Source organism: Apodemus sylvaticus, chromosome 3 (assembly GCF_947179515.1).
Source record: "Apodemus sylvaticus chromosome 3, mApoSyl1.1, whole genome shotgun sequence".
Classification (NCBI taxonomy): Eukaryota; Metazoa; Chordata; class Mammalia; order Rodentia; family Muridae; genus Apodemus; species Apodemus sylvaticus.
Genome location: NC_067474.1, coordinates 167,329,724 through 167,335,723, shown reverse-complemented (window position 1 = coordinate 167,335,723; position 6,000 = coordinate 167,329,724).

Sequence of the window (6,000 nt, the reverse complement as noted above, 5' to 3'; positions counted from 1 at the left end):
GCCCTCTGAGGGCCGGGCCAGGGGACCGGACCCCTGCAAGGTCTTGCTGAGTAAGGGGTCAAAAGAGGAAGAGGAGCAGGTGGCCGAAGTTGGCTAATGTCCCCGCGGAAGTAGCGGCTGTAGCCGACTGTAGTTCTGGACAGCCTTTCCCGAATGTAACCCTACTGGTCCTCAGCAGCACGCTGCAAGCCTTCTCTGTTCAGTCATTCCGGATGACCCCTGATCCGGAACTTGGCATCCGTAGGCAAGTCTCTCTGGGTTGAACTTGGCTGAGTCCTGCCTCCTGCAAAGTGGGTTCAGAGGGGCCCAGAGTTCGTTTTCGCTCTTGAAGAAGGCTGCACCTCATGTCCCAGCGCCCGTGCTCACAACTGCTTGTAGCTCCGGCTCTTGGGAATCGAACACCCTCTTTTGGTGGCCTCAAGGACTATTAGCGTGTGGGCACACATACACATATGCACACACAAACACTTATATACACACACTCATGCACACACACTCACTCACACACAGTTACACAGTCACGCATGCACACACACACTCACAGTCACACACACATACACAGACATACACGCACACACACACACTCACACACACACTCACACACACTCATACACATATATACACATTGTCATGGACACACTCATACACTCCCATACACCCATGTTCACACATTCACACACACACTCACACACATACTCACATAAGGCTTTCTCTAAGTTCAAGGCCAGCCTGGTCTACAGAGCAAGTTCCAGGACAGCCAGCACTACACAGATATTTTTTTTTTAAGTCTAAAAAAATAAAATATTTTGATGTGCATTGGAGGTTTGTCTGCACATATGTCTGTGTGAGGGTGTCAGATCCCCTGGAACTGGAACAGCTACGAGTCGCCACGCAGGTGCTGGGAATTGAACACTGGTCCTCTGGGAGAACAAGTGTTGTTAACCTCTAAGCCATCTCTCCAGCACCAGGTGGGTTTTCCCCTCCCACGAAGGGCTCTTTCCCTCCCACTGACCGGGTAGGGCTCACTTTGAGGTCCCCTGGGATGCCCAGGGGCAGGTGACCAATGTTTCTTCCTTTACCCCCCCTTGTCTGCCGGCCATCTGCATCTGCATGCCAGGACAGCAGAGTAGAGCCAGCTGTGTACCAGCTGCTGAGCACGCATGCAAAGTGGCCCCCGCTCAGGTCTGCCACAGAGCTTGTTGGAAAATTAAGCGGCACCGGGGTGCTGGTTTATAGCCCGACAAGAACGGGTGTGAGCTGCTTCCCAGCCTTCTGGCTCTTTCTTGCTTCACCCCCACAATTTCCAACCAGACTTCTGCTCCAGATGCACAGAAGAATCGCGCCACCTTCTGCAAGCATGTATCAAGGGACCTATGCTCGCTAGCGACCTTGGCAAAGGCCGGGGCGGGATGGATACCATTCCCCTGGCAGGAAGCAGAATGCCCTGAATTGGTTCCCTCAGGAGAGGTGAATGTCAGAGCCCAGCGTGGGCGGCACAGACCCCGCCCTTCAGGATTCATTCTGACAGTGGCCAGATGTGCGGCTGAGGTTTCGGCCTGCTTGCGGGTAAGGCCTCTACCCAGCCCATCTCTGCAGCCTCTGTCCAACTCCAGCCCCAGTCCTAAGGCCTTCCGCCTTCGGCGGGCCCCGTGGCACTGTTGAAAATAGATGGACTGGGGAAGGGAGCAAGTGCCAGGGATGGCCGCTGTTCCCTCAAGCCTCAGTTTCCCCTTCTGCCATCCTGAGAGGTTTAGATCAGACAAATGAGATTTAATTGTCTGTGATGAAGGGCCAGGCCTGAGGACTCAGGAGGGGCGCAGAGAGCCCCGCCCCCATCCTGCACCCTCCACGAGGCTCTTCCCTTAATCCTGGGACTACTACTGTAGAGCTTCCGGCCCTTGCAAGGCCTAGCTGAAGGCCAGCAGATCTGTGTAGAGGGCCGCTCCTGACCCCGGGAGAGGGCACTGCAGGATGCCTGACCACAGTAGCACTCATGACTGCTTCTCCATGTATTCCTGCAAGACCACCCCCCGCTGGTCCTTCTCTCCTAGATGACACATGCCAGACACTAACATTTGCTGGGTTCCTCTATGGGTTGCGCCTCAGACAGAGCCTGGGGATTTCTTTAACTTCGCCGGAGGGATGTGTGCTTGTTATTACTGTTGGCTCCATTTTTTTTTGTTTGTTTGTTTTTTTTTTTTGTTTTTTGGATTTGTTTTTTTCGAGACAGGGTTTCTCTGGCCCTGGCTGTCCTGGAACTCACTCTGTAGACCAGGCTGGCCTCGAGCTCAGAGATCCGCCTGCCTCTGCCTGCCTCCCAGAGTGCTGGGATTACAGGCGTGCGCCACCACCGCCCAGCTGTTGGCTCCATTTTTATGGAAGGGAAAACCAAGGGCAGGGAAGCACCGAGATTTACGGCAGGGGAGCACCGAGATTTACGTAGGCCATCTAGGAGGCTGGGATCCCGTGTGGGTGCTGTAGCCTTATTCCCCTCACCCACGTGCCTTCAGGCGCCCACGCTGGACTTAGGCAGCCCACCCTGCCCATCAGTGTTCAGAGCCCAGAGGCCATGGGGCTCCGCTAGGCTCTCTCTCCACGTCTGGCGTCAAAACCCTCCGTGACCCTTCTAGCCACTTAGATATGGGCCTCAAAATGGGGTATTCCTTGGACCCTCAGTAGTATGGAGACAGTGCAGATAACAGGCCTCCGCAGGGCCTCCCACAGCCCCACACTCCTATGGGAGGTCCAGGCCTTGTCTCACCACTGGATTAACTGTTGTCACCCACCCGTCCACCCAGCACAGCCCGGGACAAGTGCAGCCTGGGGCTGGCTGGCCACACACCAGCTGCCCACACCATTTTCTTCTTTTTTTCCCAGAATGTGTCAGGGTTCAGCCCCGCCCCAGTCCGGCTCAGGCTCAAGCCATGTCTGGGGGAGGGGGTTGTGGACTCCAGTCTCACCCTTGCCTGTAAACATGGGGTACTTACATCTTGGGGTGGCCCTGGGACTGAGCTAATTCACAAGGCTGGACTTCACATTTAGTGGAAAGGGGGGGACATGACTGAAGACTTATTTTTAGATTTCTTTATTCATGCATTTTATGTATATGAGTGCTCTGTCTTCAGACACACCAGAAGAGGGCATCGGACCCCATTACAGATGGTTGTGAACCACCATGTGGTTGCTGGGAATTGAACTCAGGACCTCAGGGAGAGTGTTCGAGTGCTCTTAACTGCTGAGCCATTTTTCCAGCCCAGTGATAGGTAACAGCCAACAAACACTGCACAGACAGAATGAAAACCTGAACCTGTCCCTTCTCTAAAAGCCTGTGCTGCACTACCTGGGGGCGTGGTCACACACCCACAGGTGCCCCTCAGATCTCAGGTGTACCACTGCATGGTCACACACCCACGGGTGCCCCTCAGACCACCGGCTCCCCCTTCCAGCCACTAGATGGTGTGTGGAAGGGTAGTTCCTGCTTCAGATGACGGCCCTTACAGTCTTGTTCATTCTGGACATGGAGTCCCGGCCCCACCCTGCCCCACCCTCACCGAGTCTCTGAACATGCCCAGAATGGCCTGGCCCAGCAGGCACTGCCCCCTCACCCGCGTGAGTAAGGCAAGACTCCATTAGTTTCAAAGGCACCCAGGCCCCTGGATGCTCGGTTGGACGGAGCTGACAGCTCCTGGGGAAGCTGGGCGCCAGCAGCTGCCCTATGCTCCTGCCGTCCAGCCAGCTGGTTGTCCGAGGAGTCTCAGCTAGGGTCAGGAGAAGCCTAGGTTTCCAGAAGCCTGTGGGAGCAGAAGAATGGCCACATTCCAGTGAATTCCCATTGCTGGCCACACAGGCTTTCAAACCTGGCCAGACAGACTAAAGGGCTGAGCCCTCTGGGGACTGCGTCTGTCCAGGGAACAAAGGCTTCTGACCACAGAGAGAGGTCGGAATCCCAGGACAGCTGGAATTTCAAAACATCTAACCCTCTGTTGGAACACTGGCTCTGGCGTCTGGAAATTACCATCACCGTCTGGGGGACATGCCCGGCTCAGGCCAGGCTGTCTCTGACCCAGACTGTGTCTTTCTGTTGGTCACAGAGGCCTCAGCCTGGTCTTTGCCTGAGCCCAGGACACAGGCGGAGTCTACGGAGGTCTGCCTGGGTGTTGCAGTGGAGTCTGTCCAGGGGAGCTTTCCATTCGGGATTCTCCAATGTTCACTCACTCTGAGAAAGGACAGAGCATTGTTCCAGACTCATCCTCTCTGATGGAGGAGACTTGAGGCAGAGCCCAGGATCCTGAGAGGCTGCTTTGGCCATGCACTGGCCAGAAAGCAGCATGTGTAAAGGCCCTGGGGCAGTAACATACCCTGAGGCTGAGTTAAGATGGCCCCTCTTCCAGGTCTCCTGCCTCAGTCTCACACACAGGACTTTTCAGTTCCTAAGCGGAGGCACATTGGTCACTGTAGTAGGAACCCCAAGGGGATGCATGCTCTGAATCAGGGGCTAGGGCGGAGTGAAGCCAGAGAAGGGTCCCTTGCCCCTGAGGCCTCCAAGGATTTTCACCCTTAGTCTTGTTCTGAGTGGTTGTGGTGATTTGAGTCTGCTTGGCCCAGGGAATGGCACTACTAGGAGGAGTGGCCTTGTTAGAGTAGGTGTGGCCTACTTGTCTCTATGTGACATTGTGTGTCACTGGCTCACACTCTGTGTCACTGTGTAACACTGTGTGGGCTGGGCCTTGAGACCCTCCTCCTAGCTGTCTGCACTTGATCTTAGCCAAAAGTCCTGGAAGCGATCCTTCTTCTGCTAGATGAAGTCAGACGAAGATGGAGAACTCTCAGCTCCTCCTGCGCCAGGAGCCTGGATGCTGCCGTGTTCCTGCCTTGATGATAATGGACTGAACCTCTGAACCTGTAAGCCAGCCCCAGTTAGATGTTGTCCTTATAAGGTCGCCTTGGTCATGGTGTCTCTTCACAGTAATGGAAACCCTGAGACAGCGGTCATGTGCCCATGGAGGCCAACAGAAAAGGGGTATGTGCAGACTTTCTATTTTTTTTTTTAAATTTCTTGATCAGCCTTAGATTTTAAACACTAGGGGCTGGAGAGATGGCTCAGAGGTGAAGAGCAGTCAGTGCTCTTCCAGAGGTTCTGAGTTCAAATCCTAGCATCCACATGGTGTCTGATAACCATCTGTAATGGGATCTGACCCCCTCTGCTGGGTATCTGAAGACAGCAACAGTGTGTTCATATGCATAAAATAAATTAAAAAAAGATTTTTAAAAAAGATTTATTTATTTATTTATTTATTTATTATTATATGTGAGTACAGTGTAGCTGTTTTCAGACACTCCAGAAGAGGGTCTCAGATCTCTTTACAGATGGTTTGAGCCATCATGTGGTTGCTGGGATTTGAACTCAGGACCTTCGGAAGAGCAGTCAGTAGTACCCTTAACCACTGAGCCTCTCTCCAGCCCCTAAAAAAAGATTTTAAACACTATTTGCTTATTTAGTGCCAGAAATGCAATCCAGGGCTTTGTATGTGCTAAAGGAATGGTTCACCACTAAAGCTATGTCCTCAGCCCGCTGCCTAGTTTATCAACTTACTTGAGACAGAGTCTCCCTGTATCACCCTGGCTGGCCTGGAACTCAGAGATGCAGCTGCTTTGGTCCCCACACCCATGCCCACCATGTGCCACCATGCCCAGCTATTTTATCTATTTTGCTAGCATCTCACTGCACAGCCCAAGTAGGTTCTACGTTTGTGGTCCTTCTGCCTGTCTCCGCGTGCTGGGACTCACATGCGTGCCATCACAGCCTGCCAGGCTCACAGGGCTGGCGAGCGCGCGCTCTAAGGAACCACAGGCCTTGTGAATGGACTAAGGTCATCTTGCACGTATTGGGGTTAAAGGTGTGTGCTACCATGCCTGGCCCTGAATATAACTTTTTCATTTATTTTTTGCTTACAGTGTGCATGTGTGTTGGTACACATGTGTGTAGCAGCGTATGTATGT